Source organism: Osmia bicornis, chromosome 3 (assembly GCF_907164935.1).
Source record: "Osmia bicornis bicornis chromosome 3, iOsmBic2.1, whole genome shotgun sequence".
Taxonomy (NCBI): domain Eukaryota; kingdom Metazoa; phylum Arthropoda; class Insecta; order Hymenoptera; family Megachilidae; genus Osmia; species Osmia bicornis.
In genome coordinates this window covers 8,541,318-8,564,969 of record NC_060218.1, presented here as the reverse complement: position 1 = coordinate 8,564,969, position 23,652 = coordinate 8,541,318, and the positions used below count along the sequence as shown (strand labels likewise).

The window sequence follows — 23,652 nt, the reverse complement described above, 5'->3', positions numbered from 1 at the left end:
TCCGCGCAATAAATTATATAGTGCAACGTTGGCAAGGCAAATACGCAATCTCGTATTCGAGCAAATACAGTTATAGACCGCGGTGTGTATCGATGCGCGTGTGTGGCGATGTGATTAAATAGAAAGTACCTCAGAGATCCACAGCCGGGTAATGATCTTCGTCGAGTATCATGCCTGTTTACCTCTTCTTCGTCGAGTATCATCAAGGAAACTTGAGAATGACTCGCAGACATCGCGGCAGACCCGACTATAATTTCCGACTTTCGATTTTCTCGGTGAACTCGCATTTTCCACAGATGAATCTTCCTTTCCGACAGGGTGGTCGATACGTCGACCTCGAGGAAACATTAACGAGGAGAAATGTGTCCTCACTAGTGCAAGTAAACGCATCCACTTCCGTTGAAAAGTAATAAATTATCGTTTCGACTTCTCAATTGTTTCTAATCGAAAAAGTAGCCTGAAATTCTTGGATCGTGTTATCGAAGGCACACCTTCTGTTCGTGGACATACCACGAGAGGGGTTAGCCCTCGAATTAACATACAAGTTTGCCTACGCGAAATCACGCTTTGAATACACCACCTGGATTTTTGCCGATTTCCATAACGCGAAGGGCCATTAGCGGTTCGTTTACGCGGTCCGACTAATTGTATTAGACGTGAAATTAATTATTCATCATCGACCGGAAGATAATCGCTCCTCCGACGCGCCGCGACGGTGCCTCTCGATTCACCGTCAATACTATTATCGACGCTCGCTGTAAATACATTTCAATCTTTCCCGCTTGTAATTGCGGCTAAGTAAATAGATAAATATCTGAAGGTTTGGAAAGGTTCTTGGATCGTTAAGTTGTAATTGGAAGGCGATTGAAACGTTCCATGCTGGTTCCGTTCAATTTTCATTAGTCAGGAGTTAGTGGAATGTGGCAAAAATTGAAGTTGGTGAATTATTTAATTATTTCATTGATTAGTCTCTAATGGGTTAATCCGATTCACGCGTGAGACGCGTTTCAATTTCTTTTTTAGTATTGATTTTATACACCGATTTATCTTCTGAATAATTGTTCTTGATCAAAGTACTGACGCAGAATAATAATAGCGAATTCTGAAAAACAGTGACGCAAGTTGCTTAGAAATAATGGAAACACTGATGCAGAGGATCGCAAAGTGAAACGAAACGTTGGAAAATAAATAATGTTGATAATTTTAATCATAAATATGCCTGAAAGGTTGTTCAAACTATTGGATAAGAAATATTTAGAAAATAAAAATCGTATCGAAATTAATAAAGAAGCGTAATGAATATCAAAGCAAAGCCTAACGATGCTTATAATGTGTACACAGGACAATTAAATTATCTAATTGCGAGGTGAATGACTGGTCGAACCGTTGAATTCTGAAACGAAACACGTCCGCGAGCGCGTTTAAGCTCACTTCGAGCACGTTTAGTACGTGTCTGCAATATTAACGTTTTTTCCTTGGAATTCCTCGGGAACGCTTGAATTATCGTTTTCAAGAAAACTAGACGTCGATTTGTCAGTCAACATATTCTTGGAAAGCAAAATTTTCTCGCATCTTGCACAAGACGATAAGTTTCAGTACTTTCGTAGACAGTCTAACAAATAGCCTTTTAATTTTCAATCAAGTTCTTGCTTAAATTCTCGGTAATGATTATTGCTTTGCATAAGATTATTGAAAATTAAGTGTAATTTCGTAATAAATAACGTTGTACACAGTAGACCATCAATTATTCGAATTTCCATTCATTCAAACTACCTCTTCATTCAATTTTCTCAAAAATGAAAGCTTTTATATCAAATTTGCTTTCTTATCTCTTTCAAAATTTTCTTAGAATAACCTCTTCTTTCAATTATACTGCAATTTCCGAATCATCTTGAAAATGATACGAAAATAACGCCAAAACCTACAGAGACGGTTTTAATATCTATTGATAATATTTCTGATTAATATTAGACAATTGGTAGTCGACTTGTGCTGACACCTGTATCTCTAACGTTTTTCTATTGTAGTGGTCGGCGCAGTGCTGTTTGACCGCGAAAAATGATGTTTTAACTTAAAAGTGTATCGATCACTGAGAATAAGTAAATCATTACCTGATATCACTAAATTTTCTGCCATTTTTAACCATCTTAAAACTGTTATAGCTCATCCTAATTATATGGAGCATTATTTTGACGTCAAAGTATTAACTCATTCACTCAGGTAAATAGAAAACATCGTGAATGAATAGGATTGCAGGTAGTTACAATTTGAACGGATAGCGCGAATAAAATATTCCTGTCACACACACCGACAAATAGGTATGTAGGTGATAGAAACTTTGTTCCACGTGCAGCACGCCCGATGATTCACTTCGAGCTGTGCATCGTTCGAGAAATCGGCTCTGCATCCTGATCGAAACACGATTTCCACGAAATCACTGGTTTCACTCGTTGGTCAAACGCTTCCGTTTTACAGCGCACGCTACAACTCGTTAATTTTTCATTACACCCCATAACGCGTCGAATGAAGAGAATTTAAGAATACAAATTAATTAATCAACTTCTTCATTTATTTATGCAATAAAGCTCCTCTTAAAAAGAATTTCGAAAAATATAACTGTCATTTATCTGAAATTTCGATTCGGATGATGTTTTTTCATCTGAAAGATATACTTTGCTGTCTTTTACTCGGTAAATGGTTTTTATTGTGCGAAAAGGATTCTTGTTTCTACCACCTGCGGATATTTTGTCAAATGTTCACGTGCTGTAGTTATTTAGCTTCCGAAAGCTGAAACTTTATTATCCAAGACATGGTAATTATAAGAAAGCTGTTTAAAATTTCCACGAGTTCGAACCTATATTTATCCTGTTTATTGTTTCTGTGAAACAAAAGCTTTTATGACGAAATGAAGATATCGTGTACAAACTAAATGTCACCAAATACAGGTGTTCTCTGTAAACAGTTGTACATGCTTCTTTTGAACAAAAAAGAAAACAGTGAAATAAAATAATATTTGACAACTAGTCGATTTGTACTGAAATCATTAATGAAAGATTTGGACAGCCATAAGTTTTGTCAGACTCGATAGGTTTCGAAATCTTTCGTTTAGTATGCATCTAATAGAAATTGATCATGAAGATAGTGGAGCCGACAGGAAGTCCAGTGATCGTTTTCTTTCTATTTAGCCGCGGGATAGCGATTCTTAGCCGTCAAGAAGCGGCTGGCAGTTTAACGTGACGTCGCGTCGGGACCGAGCGAAATGTCAGGCCGAGAATTTGCATTTCCTAAATGCCACTGCGTGAAATCGACCAGTTCTCCCTGCCAGAGGATCGTTCTTCGTTTGATGGAAGCTTCGTCTCTTTTTTTTTTTTTTCTATTTGCTTATTTAAAAGAAATTCTTAAAATTTTAATTCATAGTTCCTAATATTGGCTTGAAAATTTCATTTACAATTAACAATAAAAATATTACATTTAGCCTAACATAGAATCTAACAAATATTACCGTCGAACTTTAGTGGCATTCTTATCGATCTAACCCGCTCAGACTCGCCTAATAAATCATTATTTATTGGCCCATTAATTGGAAACATTGCCTCAATCATTCCGTTATTGGATTAATTCCTCCTGTTTCCCTAAATAAACGAACCATCAAATACACTATTGCCTCGGGGCAATCGATCCGAGAATCGTATGCGGGCCTCGTACCCTAAAATTGCTTTCCCGTCGCAGGTTTGAAATGAATGCAAATTTACAACACCTGGTTGCTGTTTGCTACGGTGTTATGCGTTAAACGTACTTCCATCGCATCGAAGCAAACGTTATTGATTTTCAATAAAATAAAAATCAAATATTAGAAAATTTCACAAATTGCCACTTGGATTGCATTTCACTTGCAGATATTATAAATTGCATGTGATAAAGTTGCACCATTCAATCAATTTCATGATTCACTATTCGTATCGTTAAAAACAAATTAAAAAAGAATGACATGAATTTATGGACGTGTAGAGGCTATGCAGGCAAAGGAAAAAAAGAATAATGGTTGAAAGGAAACTGTTTGACTACGTAATGTGTATGGAGTTGCTAAATTTCGTGGACTCCCCGCTTTCTGATAAAGCCTGCATATCTGTCGTGTGGTTCGGTTTAGATACGGTCGTTCGTTTCGAGTACACAAAGAGATACATAGATTGCATCGTTAATTACACAGGTGTCAGGCGATAACACGTTCAACGATTCCACGTAACTAATATTCCGTTCGTGTAGCGTGTATCGAAATTAATTTGTAATCCACTACGTGACGATTGAGAGCGATAATAAATTGTAAAGGAAAATAGGATTACGTGATAGGATTTGAATTATCCTTCTTTCAAATGTCTGTAAAACTTGTAAAATAGCTTTGGCCAACTCTTTTGATGCAAACCTCTGTAATTGCCTCGAATCATAAATAACTCGTGTTTGATTCAAAACATTTTATAAAAGAAAAATTAAGATAATTCGTGCAGAGATCAAGGTGATATTGAAATTAAAAACAAGGGACTGAATAGATGGCTCTTAAAGTTCCTCTTGAAAGGGAATTCGTAAACGCGCATAACAGTAGGTATTCAAAGGACATCGTATAATCCTTTAACTGCCTCTTAGATCAGTGTTTCAAGTAGCGAGGAGAAAAGAAAAAGAGATGTACGATAATCCAAGCTCTGTTCGTTGGGAATATTAAGCAGAATCAGCGAATGGAAATCGCAAGCTTAGGCGGACATTCATAATGCTTTCTAAAACTGTTTTTTACATTCGACCACATACACGTATAGAAGATTTCGTTTGGATTTATGATACAATGTTCACTTCCCTCGAATAAACATCGACAATATGAATCACCAGAGATCCTGCACAACTATCCCTGCAACACGAATTCCCACCTATCTACGACATAAATTTTCTCATTGATGACTTGTGAGTACAGGAAAAGATTTCTTCTCGGTGAAATTTTGTGTAATTTATATGATTCGAAGAAAGATGATGTTGGTTGTATAACCAAGTTAAAAAGCTAAACCTTTATTGAGATAAAAATTGTATTAGAAATTGAAAACTGAAGAATAACGAAAGATAGAATCGGTATACCGCTTTTCACCTGTGATTGTATTGTGAAGCGATAAAAATACTTTTCCAGATTAATATTTAAAAATAACGTGGCGTCGAGATGACTTTGCGTGATTATTGGCAGGCCGAATATTTCCAGCATCGTTATTGCCAACTGGGACTTATGCAATCCGGTATTCGTGCTGCATTCTGAATATCATTTACATGTTTCCGGGAACACCTGACGGAGTTAGTCGTTAGTTGTGATTTCATGATAGCCCATCATTGGTAGAGGAAGCCAGAGCTCGTAACAAATTATCGATCAGTCGACCGCCAACCTTTCATTTCGTAATTAAAAAGAAAAATAAAGATACAAAATCGTACCTTTACATGGGGTAATCTTACACGATAGCAAGAAAAGAAGTTTAACTCGCCGATGGCGGACCATGGAGAGAGCCAGAATTTTAATCTAATTTTCTCACGGTTGACCTAAGCTCCGCTGCATAAGGATTAAGCAATTAAATATTTGATAATGTATAATACAAAAATACACGTTATCTGTGCATTAATCTAACAGGACGCAACTTCTGAAAGAAAATCTGAAACGATTAGATTAGCAAACGTGAAACGATGATGGTGAGTGCACGTGGATCGTCCAACAGGTGTCTTCGCGTAAAAGCACTTTCGATCTTAACAGTTACTTCTCTCTCTCTCCTGTAACAGCTGGTCGTATAGGTACTACTTCTCTTGCTCGTTTCTCTCCCACGGCCAGCCACGATGTCAGAGACCTTTGCCCCAATTCACTTTTCTCTTTCTCCGACGCGAAGGTTAGCCTCCGATCACCTTGTCTTATCGGTTTCATTTTCCTGCTTCGCCGTCCTACACCTTTCGTTCCTTCCTTTTTCCTCTTCCACCTTGCGTATCCCTTCCTAGTTCCTTTCGTTCGATAACACCTTTCTCTACCATCTATACACTCTATATTTCAAATTCATCCTCAAAACACCGTGGAAAGATAAATTGTCTAAGGGGAGGTATGTAGGTTCTATCAGATTCAACATAGGGGCACGTGTACTTTCTGTATTGGTTTAAATAGTCACATCTACTAATCGAGTCATTTGGAGCCGTACGATAAAAAAATAGGATAGAACTTAAGAAATTTTTGGATAACCCCATCAGACTACCCCTGTTACGAAGCTCAGTCTACGTTTAACTGGTAAACTGTAGTAAGAAGTATTATATACTCTTTGAAATTAGTTTACCTAGGTGTTACATTGTTTAAAAAGTAATTTTTAACCGACTTCGAAAAAGGAGGAGGTTACTCGATTCGATCAGTATATATTTTTTTTAAACATAAAATTAAAAAAAAAAGAGGAAAGTTAAGAATTGTTAGTAAATCAGAACATATGTACATATTCCAAATTTGTTTCCGGCTATTAAAATACTTGAGTTGGAAAAACCATAATATGTACTTCCGCTCTGGATTATGCAACACCGTATGCAAATACCGTTAAAATCCATCGATTGGCTTTCTCTCTGGCCTCCCTCGATTCTCAGATCGCATGACGTACTGACAAGAGTGAATGAGTATTCGTCGAAAGGAGATTGTTCCGCAGTCGATCTATCGATCGATAGATCTTTGCGGCTTGATCGACCAACTGATTGAAAACCGGTGAAAGTTGTCTGTGGTTCCCTGCATTCTGCTTCCATTACCAACAATTCAACCGATTTCTTTCGCTAAACGCGTGTTAATATAATTATAAAATTTCCACTTTCCTTTCCCATTGCATTTCAATAAATACAAAGTTAGAAAAATAAAATTTCGTTAAATTATATCGTGATCTTAAAATGATTCTAAGATTTCCCATTGCATTTAAATAAATACAAAGTTAGAAAAATAAAATTTTATTAAATTATATCATGATTTTAGAATGATTCTAAGATTTTCAGATGTATGTAACATCTTGAGAGTATATTCTCGAATGATGCGATGGAGAAGAATGATGGAGGTTGCGATTGCATTTTCTGCGAGGGGTCAGGCGACCCCTCACGTCGGACGCTCAACGATTAATCGGTACGGTTAATGAGTCGATCGGTAACAAGATCCAAGAACGAAATCACCGGGTCCAGCATGAACGTCGACTATCGTCGTAGAAAATAAAAAATCCTCTTCTAACTATGCACGTAGCTATGTATCTTGCTTAGTAGGTCGAATCAATTACCCCCCCGAGTGCTCGAAAATAAGATTAATCGAAAAGAGGCGTGCCAGCGTGACCATGCTGCAAAACACCACCGAACAAGCGATCTCATTTTCTCGATTAAAATTCTTCTTCCTTAGTCATTCGCGATGTCCTGCTCTTTTGACCCAACTGCGTTGAAAATCTTTATGCATAGGTTCAAGCGTTGGGGGAAACTTTCAGAGTGACATGGTACATTGTAATTGAAACAAACGCTTTAACACTCGCATGCTCATAGATTGATCCTTTTACACCCAGTAATCAGTTTACTTTTACAATTTTTTGCAGTACTTCAAAATTGTTGAAAATACAGTAAAACCTCGATAAGTCGTCACTAAATGGGCCGAGAAATTTTGACGACTTAAACAAAGTAAAAACCATATAAATTTTAAAATGATGAGGAAAGGAAAATGACGACTTATCCGGGCGACGACTTGTAGAGGTTTTATTGTGTTTCAAAATAAACGAACTGTTTTAAAAATCTTTTGACGTAAATTTCGATTATTTTATCAATTGCTTTTTCTTTTTTTTCGAAGCTCAACTCGGGGTACGCGTAAGATTAGAACTATTGGATGATTAATTTCGGCTAAATCGTTTTATTTCTGCGTTTCTTTATTTTGTTCACTTCTCCGTTTCGTAAATTCGATTTTCTTGTGTGTGCGTTTAGGTACTATTTTTATAAATATGTACAGTACCGGACAAAATTATGACAAATTGATTGTAAGTATTCATGTTTTGAAAATTAATCTTTGAGTTACTTTACTTAATTACTTTTAAGTTGTATAGTGATAATACTCTTATCTATCTTATTTCCGAGCAGTAGGTAATGTGTAAAAGAAATTGATCATAAGAGAATCGTTACGATCAAGTTGTTAAATGTCGTTTTGTCGGGTACTGTATATTCTTCGATTTCTTATCGTGCATTTCGACTTATCAAACGTCCCTATCTTTTGGCGTCTTGACTCAAGGCCGTGAACTGTTGCTTTCGCATTATCTGCTGTGTCAGTTATAAACAATAATACGAGTGTAACAAATCAGAACATCATTCGAAATATTATAATTTACGGCTACCAGTGTAACTAACGATTGAAATGAAAGTAATACGTATTTCACTTTTAGAAACTCGCAATATTAATTCTGAAACAAAGATAGACTATTTTAAAAGGAAAGGGGTGAGTTTTCGTTTTTATATACAATTTTTATATAACTGCTGAAGTAATTTATAAAATTTCCAAATTTGCAATATACTATTATTTATTAAAAATAAATTTTATAATTATATCTTTATAAATAAACTAATTTAAGTTATTAGATTCATGATCTAAATATAGATTAATTTCTTTTATAAATTTCTATAGTTTATAGTAAAACATTAAATTGCAAAGTTAAAAATATTTTTAAATTAGAAATTTATATATATATTTATTAATTTTTTTAGTACCTTAAAATTCAAAATTTTAAATGCATCAACACTTAAGCAAAATTTCAGCAAAATTAGCGAAACAACAATTTCGTGAAATTAATGCTACAAGAAGGTTTGACTATCCACCAATAAAGCGTCTTTTTCATCTTTTTATCCATACAATATTTTATTACTGCTAATTTTATAATATCAACCGTTGATTTGTATAGAAGAGACAAGAATAAGAAATCGAAAGTGTGAACGCATAAAAATAGATAAGATTACACGTTTAACTCAATAATAACAGCAAAGTTCGTAGTACCGATGAACCAGTTAATGCAATACCATATCAATCGGTATCGTTTCGGCAGACAAGTAATAATTTGATTGCCAAACGTTTAATCGACCACGAGAAGTTCGGAAACCGTAATTTACTCTGAAACGTTCGACAATTTCACATAACGTCGTTTATCTTCTATTTCGATCGGCATCGCTTTGAAATAGCCGTTCAATGACCACCGAAATGGTACACTTCAAACATATTGTTAAAGACAGAGGTCGCTGTGGTCGCAATAGCCTGCTATCTGATCTGAATATTACAAAATTAAATGGGGTAATTTATCAAAATCCACTGCTACACAGAATTGAAATACGTGGCTATAAATTTAGTAGTGGATTTAGTAACCACAAATAATACAAAATTAATATAAACATTTGCCTTATCTGACCTTGTTTTCGAATTACACAGGGCGGGGCATCTAAACCGGACCCATCGAATCACTTGTTTGCCTTTGATGATAATAAAAAATACATATAAGACCAATCTTATTTGGCTTCGAGGGGGACATAATTTGACATTAATAGTTCTATTTTTAATGAAGACGCAGAGGAGATACAAATGTCAAACTTGGTTTCATAAAAAGGATGGAGTATCTCTTTTTACGCTGATAAATTCTTCGGAAGAAACAACAACATTAGAATTTAAAAAAAAATAAAAAAACAAAATCAGTGTTAACGTGTTTAGTTTGCAACTTAGATATTCTATTTTCTAGAATAACAAATTATTTTCCTATTTTCTAAAATAGGTTTTCTCGTCGTATTTAAAAATTTTTTTTTTTACCTGTTTCACCGGAATTTTTTTCTTCCCCCTAATTGCGTTCGCCTTACTTGTCATTCAATCACACGTGTCTCGCAGCGTCCCGTTAGTTCGATCCCGCTTCCCGATTCAAAGGATCGATCGTCGTCCACCGATCTTTATACACCAAGCGCATAAATAACCTGATGTCGGTCGCTTCGAAAGGAGCATAATGTCAAGAAGGTCATTAATCGAGGCTCGGTGACCAGCGAAACCGGAAAAGTGAACTCTGCCTGTTTCTGCTACGATAGAGCAACAACCTGTACCTAATTACAGGGAAAGCGGCATGTAAGCCGCGACAACTGTTCGATCTCACTCGTCAGATATAATAGTAAAAGTAAAAAGACTCGATGTAATCGGTCTTTTTAACTGCTCGCTAACAAGGGGAGTGCACGACCTTCGGAACACTGATATCGTCTAAACGTTGCACAATTATAAATGTCATTAAAAGCAATAATTATGTAAAGTTAAAGCGCGTACCTCTTCAAAATGAAATAGAAATTAGCGAAACTGTTAATACTTTAAATTTTGATTTTAAATCCACAGGGAATCATATCATATCATACTATTATATAAAGAGACAGCGTTTGTTTGTATGTACAGAAAAATTTCAAAAATTACTTACCCGATTGATACCAAATTTTAACAGTAGCTTCCTTGCCTTCTCTGGAGTGACATAGGCTATATTATTTTCATAAACTGTGGAAACTATCACATTGAATTCTGCCTATCCGTGTGCGATCGTGACAACGTACGCGTTATGTAGTATGGGGTCGCCGTATTTCTACTGTTTCTGCAGGCAGCAATACCTACTTTTCTGAAATACTAGAGATCAACAAAAAATAATACAACAATTATTACTTCAAATTCTCGAATTTTCTATTTATGAGAACGGGCGAAGCCGCGACGGGGATGCTATAGTTAAAAATAAAAAACATAAGAACAGTTGAAAGTTGGACAATGTAATCTTACCGGAGTCTATGTTACTCGTTATTGGTTATGCAACCATGGCAGACGTACAAATATTTCTTTTAGTGTTTAAACAGCTTTTCATCCGATCCGTCTGTTCGCATGACGCTTATCCTGTATTGACTGCTTCCACTGAACCGGCGCGGCGGCGGAAGTTTCAAGTTGTTTGAATAAATCTTTACGATCGTGCTATTTTTATCTACCTACACATTTGTGTTTAATGTCATTCGAGTATTGTTCGTCTTTAATCAATATTATTACAAATGAGGCACGGTTGTATTTTGAGTTTATAATAATAGTTGTTTAATGTATCGTACCAAGATATCCTTAAAAATCCTTAAAATTACAGTTTGCTTCCTTACGGCTGATAAGAATCAAGATTAATTTCCAATGTTTACGAAACATCGACAAGATAATGAAAATACCAACACAATGGAGATGCAAAGAGTCATAACGATTGATAATTGATCTATGTATATCTCGTCCTTGAACGTTCCTGTAATAATGAAGTAGTCAAGGAAACTCCAGAAACTCAACACCAGCGTCGATCGGACATTTTGATTAATCATTATCGGATAACAGTACACGATTTAACGTTGAATTCGATACGAAAGCTTAACGATCCGTACCACTCGATCTGCCAGATTGAGACGTTCAGCTCGCACTAGGAAATCGATATGAGCGATCGTTCCGCAACGCGAATAGGATTTATTCGAAGGACCCAATGGCTTCGCTTTCATCGACAGAACACGCTCTCGTTTGCATACACCATGGCTACATGATAAGAAATTTGTGTCGAAACAAATTATCATTAACAAAATGTTATCTGTTTATGGAACGTTCACTATCGACCACTTACAGTGTAACGTTTCTACTGACAGTAGGATATAGACAACGATTTGTGCATATATTAAAATTTTATTACGTTCAGAAGTTGACAAATAGTTTCCAATGATCGATAATGATTTCAGGATTTTCACCAATTGAAACCAGTTTCCTATTAATATGAAATATATAAGAGTCTATAATAATCGTTATCAATCAAATGAGTATTTTAAACCGAACTTTAAAATCGTTTGTATCTACAAGTTTGCATTTCTTGTACAACCGGATCTAAATCACTGTAAATTGCGAACCGGTTTGAATTTGATTAAATTATTTCTATACCAGTTTTCACATTTGCTAAATTATATTCCGTTCAATTCAATTTTCGTATGAAATGTAATTCTCGAGTGAAAGTAACTTTTCAATGAAAAAGAAGAAACGTTCTTCTAAAAACAGTGGTATATTTTATCGGTATCTGCAATCGTTTCGATTTCAGTAATCAGAGCATAGAAAGCTGCAGGCTCGATCGGCTGCGTAACAACGCGAGGCATCGTTAGGTTGCGTTGATCGTGATCGAGGATCGATTTGCGAACGATCATCGATACATCGATAGACCGGTATAGGCGATATACCGGGAGCGTGCAGGTAATTCAGACGAAAATAAATGGCGTGTCGGTACGAGTAATCGTAAATTCGTCGAGTCGCCTCGGAATCGCTTCGATTGACTTATTTGTCCCGTGAAAGGGAAGTCACGATCCGATCGTAAACATCGGTTAAGCGCTGTTAAACGATGTTGCCGCGTGCTCGCTACGATACCTTGCCGCGCGGCTATTTAAGCGGCTCGCCAAAAAGTCCGGTAATTTGTGACAATTTCACGGGGAACGAGTCTATTCGGAGCTCGTATCGAGCCTTTCGAATTTACCTCGCGATCCGCTCGAAGGACCGAAATTGATTATCCCTGCCTCGAGGAACGCTTACGCAACGAAATCGCGTACGTGCCTATGAAAGTTTCATACTTCACTAACGCCATATAATTTCGCGCATTTTACAAATTATTTTCTATTTTCAAATGCGAAATGCGTGGGTATTCGAACGTGTCGCGTATCCGAGCTGCCGTTTTTACCCGACTTGAATCGAGCCTGAAATATCGGGTACCCGTTCGTCTCTATTGAATACACTGGGACATAGAAGCGCATCTCAGTGATGCATCACGATAGAGTGGCAATTTCAGTGACAACGTTAATAGCAGTATTGTAATAGCGCGATCGCATGTGTCGTTCAATTGAACAGCTCACAGCGTGTCTCGATTTCCTAACGTGTCGTGGCATCTGTAAATTGAAGTCTCGCAACGCTTTAGATCGGTAATTGCCAGCCCGAGCAAATAATAGTTGCGTTTCTTCGCGATCCCGCGTATTACTGGATCATCCTCACGATCCCACGATCCTATAGTGTCACGTAAAGAGTAATTAGTTCTAAGATTTTGCCTTTTAATTATAGAAATCGAGGTCGCCGCGGCCGACCCATGAATGCTGCTGCTGCAACCGCTCTTGACGCATCATTCCTTTCGAAAGGAATTTCTTTTAACCCTCGAATGACGAATCCTGGATTATTTAAGATCCGATCTAATGTTATCTAATATCATACTCATATCGATTTTTAACTGAAAAATAATCATACGCAGAAATCGTATAAATTAATATTAATCTCCTTATCGCCAGATAAGATTCAAATATTAATTTAATATCTCGTTTAATCAAGTGTCTGTATATTTGACACGTTTGCATTCGATAAAAACTTTTGACACATTTTTCAAATATTATTGATTTACGAAATACTTAAACGTGAGAAATCACAGAGTTCTCAGGACTTCATGAACCGAATGTTGTATTAGTAATGACAACAATAGCCTCATAAATATTAACGGTAGATCATGCTAGTAAATCAAGTGAAACCAGAGGTTCAACACCTGGAAACTCGGATTTTTGTCAGTTCCCATAAAATTAACATTTCCACGCGGCCATTAAAAATCTATTAGCATAATTGGCTGGTAGCGTGACACAAAGACCGTTTTTCTGATGCTTGAAAGTGTTAGCAAAAAATCCGATTAACTTCTAAGCGCGCCATTTGCAAGATAATTCACCAGAAAATTCTCTCGTCTTTACTTTCTCTGACATAGCATGTTTCACGCATATGTATCTAAATTAACATTTACAACGGTTAACGATTAAATTTAAATTATCACACTTAATTTTAATCTTTCCATTTAATATTTTCACTCGCTATTTCATTATTATTGAGCTCTCCTGTTTTACCTGCTTTTGATATTTTAATTAAATTCAGCTTATGACACTTGTCACTGTATCACCTTTATAGGTCAAATATTCAACGCGTTATAATTGATGTTTCTAGGACACAAGAAATTATTTCAAAATATGTCACTTGTAAATTATACTTAATTACTATAAACTTTCTAATCGTTTATTTTCCACAGACGATAATTAAGAGAAACAGAACAAATAATGAATGTTAAAAAATGAAAAAATCTGAGGTGACAAAAAATTTAAATCATCTTACAGCTAAGGTGCTTAGTCGTTAATAACTTAATAGCCGATGCGACTTTAATCATTGATATAAAAAAGAGAAAAATTGAAAATTAAATGCCACTATATTAAGCAAACTTGACGCTATGAAGTGCAGTTTTATCCACTACCTGTTTTCAAATGTCAAGTGTTAAATGACACAATCAATTTACGTTTCGATAAAATTAGTAGAAGTAGTAAAAATTTCTTTTCAACAAACTCTTCGCGAATGCCTATAATTGAATCGTTCTTAATTATTGGAACAACAAAAACGAGACTAACAAAAGAAAAAGACTTCGAAACGATTCAGGGAACGAAGGACAGGAAAGTGATTCCCGATGAAAGGTTTCGCATCGAAGCCACGGATTCGCACGCTTCAAACGATACGCTCGTCCCGAGCAATTAGCGGTTAGCAATGCGAAAGCAGTCTGATTAATGTAATTTCGTAACGATCGATGCTCGGTCCAGTAACGCTATAATCTCTAGTATCGATATGACCGAGCAAAAAGTCTCGTTATTGGCTCGTGTTTCGAAAACGACCAGCATACAGGATAATTCTTTACAATTAGCGATCGATTTATCACTAAGAAGTTCATTCGTTCATTCAACATCTTCGACGTGTGAAATTTTTCTCGAGCCAAAAGTAAATTGCACGTTACAGTTTTAGAATCATTTTAATTAATTTCTTCCAGTTCATAAGGTTACAACTTTTCTAAGAAACGAGCCGTTAGTTTGGAGAACGTCGTTAGTTCACGATGGACAGTCGATGTAGAAGGCTAGTCTCGAACGTGAAAAATGAGGATGAGCTCGGTCGCGAAAGCCGGATACCAAACCGTAACACCATAATCACCGAGACCGGAGTTTCACCGTTAATGACGCCGCGATGGAAGCTGCTGCATCGCGATGCAGGCTAGTAGAGTGGCGTCTATTCATCCCGGAGGATTAGCCGGTACCGCGACTTACGTGCATACAGGGTGTCCAATTTTAACCTACCTGCCACATGTATGCACTTATGAACTCGATACATAAATTGTATATATTGACAAGCAATGGAATTGAATTCTTTACAAACAAAACCATAAATTTTTGCATTTTGAAAATATTAAAAATTTTTTAAATGTTGCGATCATTTGTGATAAGTGTAATAATTAGTGTCATACGAACAAATAAACCTTTCTTTTGGAAATACAAAAAGAATTAGCAAGAAACGTAGTAAAGTAACACCATTACTCATGGGTGTTAAAGTCAGACACCCCATACATGTACTGATCGATGTTAACGCTAATTGCACGCAAACGTACTTACGCGGTTATGTAAATGCGGCGCGTACTCGACAACCAGAACCACATTCCCGCTAAACGGAGGCTATCTTCTAAACTCGTTACAATATCGATAGCAAATAAATTGTTACCGCTCGTTTCAGGGCTGAATATCGTTTAACTAATTAGCGGTCAATCCCATTTGTATTTACCTTTTTGCTGCTTTTCGCATGTAAGACTGCGTTTCCCGTGTATTTATATCGATCCGGTTGGACGAGTCGATTGACTATTTCTGCATTTTCATTTTTTTCCTTACCACGTTTTAATAGATGGATACAAGTATACTTTAGAACGTTCCCGCACGATTTTCTAGTCTAATTAAAGAGATTCTTAGTGCGTCTAGGTATGTAATTGATACGATGCGAGTTTGGCATGAATATTAATTTAAATAATCGTTCCTATAAACAGAAGTAGGTATTAAAATAATACTAGGTACTTTTTCCCAGGGAAGTTTGCATAATCGCTGTTTAAATGAACTTCAGATAATTAGGAATATCGCGACTACAGTTGAGAGATGGAAAGGACATTAGCGGGACGGCACAGGGGCAAAAGAAGCACTTCGCGCGCATCGCCCTGTCCCCACGTTTGATCCTTGCGTTCTAAGTTCGCGAAGTCTCATTTTTCTTCATTGTCGGGCGATGCGATTAGTGTGTGCATCGGCCAATAGCGTGCGATAATCTAGAACGCATGCGCGTGAGGCGTGACGCACCGACACCGACCAATCGTACCCGCATTCCTTTCTCTAATGTTCTTCCCATCTTTCAACAGTACTTACGTATCAGATCTATATTGATCGAGTAGGGATATTAGTGGAAAAGTCAGAGAATACTATTGGAGCGCGGATGTGTAGAATAATTGCAATAGCTTGGTAATTGAAAATACGCGGTAATCACGTAAGCATCACTTGTTTAATTGTCGCAACGTAATCGTGATTTACACGGCGCGCATCGCTAGATAATTGCGTGTTCCATCGCGTTCAGCGCAATGAAAAGTGAAAACTCCGGTTTTCATTTTCCTGTGACACGAAACTCTTCTTTTATTCACTTGTAAAACCATAACACAGCTATGAGAATACCCGTGATTTACTTTAATTTCAAATATTAGCGATCAATAAATAAAATGCCTGTGATGTGTAATTACTCGGCTTTCAGAGAATATAATTAGATGAAACGAAAGCTAATTGGTCGTATTTGCTATAATTTAGCAGCAGTGATTTTCGAGAAGATGAATATGTAACGTAAGCTGGAGTGGTCATCGGCTTTGAGTATCTATGTCGTTCATTATGCCATGTAATTATGTGCTAATTTATGACTCACAGTGGACCTTGGGTTTAGGATAACGAAATTATTATGCGTAACGGCAATGTTCTCCAGGAAAAGATAATTCTCTCTAAAAAGAATGTATAACAAAGCTAATCATCGAACTGTTATTATTTAACAATTATTTTAAATAATTACTGGCGATACATCCTTGAAGATACTATTTAAATAATTACTTGAAAACGCTATAGTTAAAACTTCAAACAATTTGAACGATTGAATATAATGAGCATATTTTTTCAATAAAATACAACGAACTGATCGAAGACTAGAATTAAAAATTTGAAAGAAAATGGAGGAAAGAAAACTGTGACATTGAAAATGGTTTACATTTCGACGAATTCTCAGTAGGAGAATTGATCGATATCCAAAATAAAACTGATGCTTTAATTTAATGAACGTTATTTATAAACTTGAAGACGTACGTGATTCGTATCCATCGAGCGGAATCGGTGATCGCGATCGCCTTTTCCTTTTTTAACGAATCGTCGATAGCCGATCCGTGCCAGACGAGAATTTCACTGGTCCTCGCGTAGAATTTCGATGATGTCGAGTTAGTAACCCGCACAGGCTTGCGGGCCTGGTTCTGAATACAATTTAAATTTCTGAATACATTCACGTCCGGCCAACGATTTTTGGATGGTTCGTCTGCTTAGGGTCAACGATCTGCTTCTTAATGCAAGAATGTCATACAGTGCATTCGTGATTGCAAGTCATATCGCTCATTTGCTGCAACAATGACGTTACTGAAGATTTTCTATTTTAATTCCATTACTGGTATATAATACAAACGGTTAAAATCAGTTTCATTTAATCAATACATAAACAGGATTGTCCGAATAATTAATATTCATGAATCAAATTAAGAATAAGCACAGAATGCTTCGAACGAACGATGCATTTTCATTATCAACTTTTTTCTTTTCAATCAAATTCACGCGTAAAGATAATATTAATACGATTCCATTATAAAATTGATAGTTACATCCGATCGATTCATCAAGTCTCGTATCGGTGAATTAATTTCGAGACAAGTTGAATCATCTGCACTTTGCTCATCTGTCGTACCTTTCTCGCACTTTTATCGCCTTGTAATTTATGAATTTGACGGGACGATAAATCACGCGCCGAAAACACGCCTGGAAATTGCATCACGATTTATAAAAATGCGTGCATTACGAAACGATCGCGATAATCGTCTTGGTAATGAGATTCTTAATTGCCATAATATTCACTCAATTACATTCCATATTCGTGTTTTACTTGTCACCATTGTCTCTAACTAATGAAACAATACAAATTACGCGTAGATCGATAATTAAGGAAATATCCAAAATGGTTACATTACAAGAAATTTATAATTATTTCTGCATACCCTTAATAAAAGGTAGACGCATTCGCATTTCGCTAATCTTCTTATCGCGGACACGTCGTTTATCGATTGTAAGCAGGACAAGGGTAAACGAAAATCCGTGTACTCGCGTATCCTTTCTGAAACATGACTGAAATCGATCGATTTCGCAGAAACTTTCTCTCCGCTCTCCGAGCTGGCTCTTGCTGGCAGCGATTAATTTTTGCTCGTGAAATGGGACGTAAATACGTATGCTCGGAACCGGAGTGCTCACGTAGAGTGCAGAAATCGAACAAAAGGGGCTGAACAGGAATTTCGACTTTCGCAAGTAATGATCCCGTAATAAATTAACCGAAACGATCTTGGGGACCTTCGGTTCAAGAAAAGGATCCGGCTGTTCCCTCGAAACAAGGTAAGCGGGTCTTCGTGAATTCGAATAATAAGACCTTCCTCTAGACAATGAACAAACGAAACGTTTGCAACGAACATTTTTTATCACTTCGCAATGGTATGTGTATTTATAATTAAAAAGCAAAGCGTAAAGTGTTTTAAGAGGTTAACGTTGCAAATTTATCAGACTCGGTTGATCGGTATTCGCCGTATGTTATTTCTCAGATCGAATGCCAGCGATAGGTTTTCATTGCTCGAGCTAATATCCAGGTGTAATAGTTTCTTGTTCGAATTAAAGAGCTCGAAAGAGCAAGAACAAAGATACCTATCGATCGTAGACTATCTTGTAAACCGTTTTCTAGTCTAGTATCGGCTTTTAAACAATTCGACTCACGGGTTCAACCTTTCCTGAAGCCATTGTCTGCGTTTATTCCAAGCCAACTCAGCTGATCATCATCAACGATGACCCTCTCCGAATCGCGGGATCATCGGAACTATGCACAAACATTTCTATAGAGGCCACCTAGGTCGAAGGTTCATCATCGATCGATGCAAATAGTCTGCTATCCCTGTCATCGGGGCGATATACAGGGTGCCATGTAACTGCTGTTGACCCCAAACAGAATGCGAATGATTCCTGATGGAATTAATTACGTATGGAATTAAATTTGAAGATGCGGAAGCAGCGGTCAGGTCGGCTGGTTTTTGTCAGAAAAGTCATGGCCAACGTTCTGGGCCACATTTGCTCACTGACCCATAAAGATATTTTCATTTATTGGGGAAAACCCAAAAGATTCTCCTCCGACTGTGGAGGGAAACTTGCTTCTGGACAGACCTGCCGGGCATTCTCTTTAAAATAACAAGCCAGCACGACGGACGACATTCTGTCGAGTGCGTTTGCTGGTGCTGGTCGCGTGAAAGACTTCCTTGCGAATAAATACCTATTGCGAAATATAGTTTCAATTATTTACACACCCACGTCATCACCTCAAAGGAGCGACCATCAAATATCTTCGTAGGCGACTGATACAAAGATTCAATTTTAATCAAGGTAGATAATTTCATCGTATGAACCAATGAGTAAAACCAGTCACTTTTAGTACATACAAAAAAGGTAAAACTTCTTTTAAAGGTACATTAGAAATGAATCTCTACCTATTATTTCATTTTATAGTATTTAGCCCGAATAACGCTTGCTAATGGTCATCACAGACACGATCAAACACCAAAGCATTGACGGCAAACATCGTCATCACGGTTTTAAATCAACATTGCTACAGCAATTTAATCCGAATTGTAACTCGAGAGTCTCGAATCCACGAAATGTAACATCAACTTTTGACAGCCGTTGTATAGCTCGAAGCGGATTCAATTCGAGGACCCTTCACACGACCAGCGATCAACGTGTCCAGAAACTATTAACCCACTGAGCAATCAGATTATCCAGCACTGTGTTTCTAAAGCTGGATTTACATCATCAGACAATTTGCACAAAATGATTTGTGTAATGGAATATGTGCGAATTGAAATTTGAAATTTGCATGAACCAGAAGGGTTGCATATTACCCGGTAAATCGATGCACTAGTGCACTAGTGCTGCATAAGCTTTCATAACAATCAGAAGCTACGACAGAACTCGATGAAAGCGTATAAAAGCGTATAAAAGCGTAGTCGAGTTCGAGGAAAGATTGTCAAAGAAATGAAGCAATAAATAAAAAATTTCTTTCGAAGTTTCCATCAGGTTAGAGACGCACAGGTGAACTCTCGATCTCTTGTTCATAACCTACATACGGCGACGTTAATGGACGAACACGTGACACAAGGCCGTACGATCACCTTGCTGCCCCACACGCCTCTTGAGACACCACCTCGTCCTTTTTCCGACTGATGGAATAGCGGAACTTGCCATTTTACAGTTACCCACCAGTCGGCGAACACACCGGTCAAATCGCGAGTCCGTCACTGTCTGTTGACGATCAAGCATATCCTCGTCATCGACCTCGATTTCCGATCAATCGTCAACACGCGTACGCGGCATTTCATAATGCCAACTATGCATTTGGTGACAGGCAAAGTATAAATTATAATAATTAAAAGCAATTATTTCATACATTTCCTGTACACCCCTAAGACTTACAGCAGCGATTATCGAGAAATTCGAATAAAACCTGTAAAGCAGTACGATAAGAAGTAAATGATCAATGAATAAAGAAGATCTACAGCTTGTAATTTCAGCGGAATTTTTTGATCACGTTTGCTCGTAACGAACGGTTAAATGCGGTCTCGGAAGAAAAATCAACGCAGTTGCCCCCAGTTTAATAGTTCCAGTCGCATTCCACGTCTAAGTACGTAATGAATGAAATTGCTAGTCGCTAATTGATCTAGTTTTAATTTTCCTCGCTGCCGCCTTTTTTCGTAGTCGGGCTGCACCGGTACCTTTCAATTGTCTGCAATTTATTACTATCGTTTCATTTACAATAATTGGTTGTCCTTTGATTAGCATTACTTAATTTTGTCGATAATATAGACGTATATGTTTGAAATTATTTGATCGATTTGTACTCGCGATAATTTCCGAGAATTTCTGGCGAGGGTGAGAAATGTTTTTTAAAATTATTCAAATAATTTGCAATACGTATTATTTATCTGTAATTTCTTGTCGATAGAGCAACGATAAACGATTCGACATAGTTTCAAGTATCAGCGACTTCCGTAACGCTGTTTCTACCACTTTCACTAGTTCCGCGCGTTTTGCTCTTACTTTCCAAGAGGAAAACGAACGTCCTGAAGTCGTAAAAATAAGAACGCGTGACGAAAAAGTTAATGACAATGTCCGATCGTGCGAGTCGCAATCACTGTTTTGTTATGCAGTGTAAATGCAGTTTAACAAATTTCATAATTTCGCTATATAACGCGTTATGTTGTGTAGCGCAGAGGCAGTTTTAGCAACACAAAAAATAGACTAGTTTCGAATTGAATTTGGGGTCGAAGGGTAGAAAAAAATGTTCGCAGCCGGTAGGATTCGAACCTACGCTCCCAGAGGGAATCTGATTTCGAGTCAGACGCCTTAACCACTCGGCCACGGCTGCTCACCCCTTGTACCTTCCTTCTCTACTGGAGCTGAACTGCTGAAACGCACCCCCTACTGCATACCTCCTCCTACAGGTTTATTCAATTATCTTCCCAATTATTAACCTTTCGTGACTAAACAAAAAATTATTATTTCACTTGATACTAGCAGACATTAACTTCCGAATATCAACTAACAATTAATTTATAATTTCTAACATTTTATTATTCAAAGCACAGTCTGTAATTTTAAAATCGCAATGATGTACTGTATTTATAATCTCGTTACCAAGTGAAGAATTGGAAATGAAAGTGCAAGGCGAAAAAGAATATCTTTCGAAAAAATTAAAATACAGTTTCAGATCAGCCGATAACCAGAGGTATGTGATTCATACTAGCAATACGCGTGAAAAGCTTGTAAATTGCAGTGACTCTTACAATTCTACAACGGCTCGTTACGATCATTCGGGAAAATAAGGTCGTGGGAAAGCGAAGGAGATGAAGAAAGAAAAGGAACGTAATGAAATTGATTTGCGAAAAAGCGGCATGCGTGATAAATAATCTTCCCTAAAAGGGTGATTAACAATAGAAGAACAAAATTCTGCCCTTCGATCGAATATTTTAATTCTCTAAAGAAAAGAAATTCCGGTGTACTTTTCTCGGGGACGGACAACGGTAAGGTACGAACTTTCAAAAGAGTTTGAAAATAGGGCATTCGATCCAATTAAAGGAATATCAATGATCTTCGTACATTTAACGTTACTTCTTTTTCTTACGATCCTTACACGGTTCCGTTTCCTTGACTTTTGCGTACCACGAAAGTATGCCTTTGAGAAAAACAATGAGATCGATCCTGATACAATGGACCCTTAACGAGCTTCCAGATATTCCAGCAAATACGTGAATTCACGTATCTTACCAGGATGTTTGTGTGTTCTCCGCGATACACACGTGCGTACGAGCATCGGAACAGGGAACCAGGAGATCAAAGGACCGGAGAAGAGAAAACAAATTCTTCGATCGGGCAAAGAAAGACCAGGAACAGGAGCGTAACACCGAAAGTTACCTCGCGAACATTCCGGTGAAGGGTTATAAGAAAGGGGAGAAAAGAAACCGGTGACACAAAAATCGATACAGGGGAAATGAAGCGTTCCGGAATGACAGAATGTCCGAAGAAAAATTCGAATTAACAATGATTGTGATAGAGTTTCTTCTGTAATTACAGTAATCGCGTCTCGTAATTGAAAGGACCATTAATTTCGTATAAACAGCTGATATAAATGCGAGCAGCCGGGAGAAGGGAAGAAAAAGTGTAACAAGTCGAGGCCGCCGTTTCTTATCTCGGCTTTCGCCATGAAACGTAACGCGAACCTTTGACATTCACTTTCTAACGGAACTAATATGCGCGCCGATAGTGAAAAAGAGTTACCTGAAAATATGTGAAACAAATCACCGACTGGACAAACGGTGAAAAAAGGGTTAAAGAAATATATAGATAGAAAAATGCGAGCCAGTGGTTTGTCGACGTAGACACCTTCCGTTTTTGGGTAGCAAACGATGTTAGCAATTATCTAAATTATTTTCATTTTATAAAATTTGTTGTATAATAAATTAAATAAAAAGCGATTTTTACACAACCTGCATTTCTACAATCCATAATTGCGCTATTTTACTGTTTATCTTTTAAACGATTATATCCTTAAGTGACACGGTATCTCGGTTGCATTAAAGGAAATAAATGAGGTGGATTTAAGAGAGTAATGACACGTATCGAAATCGTGAAAAGATATTTCGTGATTCGCGAGTATAAACACGCCGCGGAAGCAGCTTCACGCATGAATGTAAAGTGAACGTGCCCGGCGACTAAAACGCGTCTCACCCGTTAGATTCGCATTCTTACCGAGTATGTAAGTCCTAGTTTTCTGGCTCTCACCCACAACAGTGTCGAGAGCAGATTCCAGAACAGAATACATACTGCATCTTGTCT

At 37.2% G+C, this 23,652-nt stretch overlaps 1 long non-coding RNA gene and 1 other non-coding gene across 2 annotated transcripts in view; both read right to left on the bottom strand.

Moving 5' to 3' along the window:
- The window catches only part of LOC114876717, a 51,930-nt gene that overhangs the window by 5,032 nt on the left and 23,246 nt on the right, over nucleotides 1–23,652 (bottom strand). The window lies entirely within an intron of this gene.
- On the bottom strand, nucleotides 21,604–21,685 carry Trnas-cga. Its single transcript has one exon. It is a non-coding gene; the product is annotated as a tRNA-Ser (tRNA).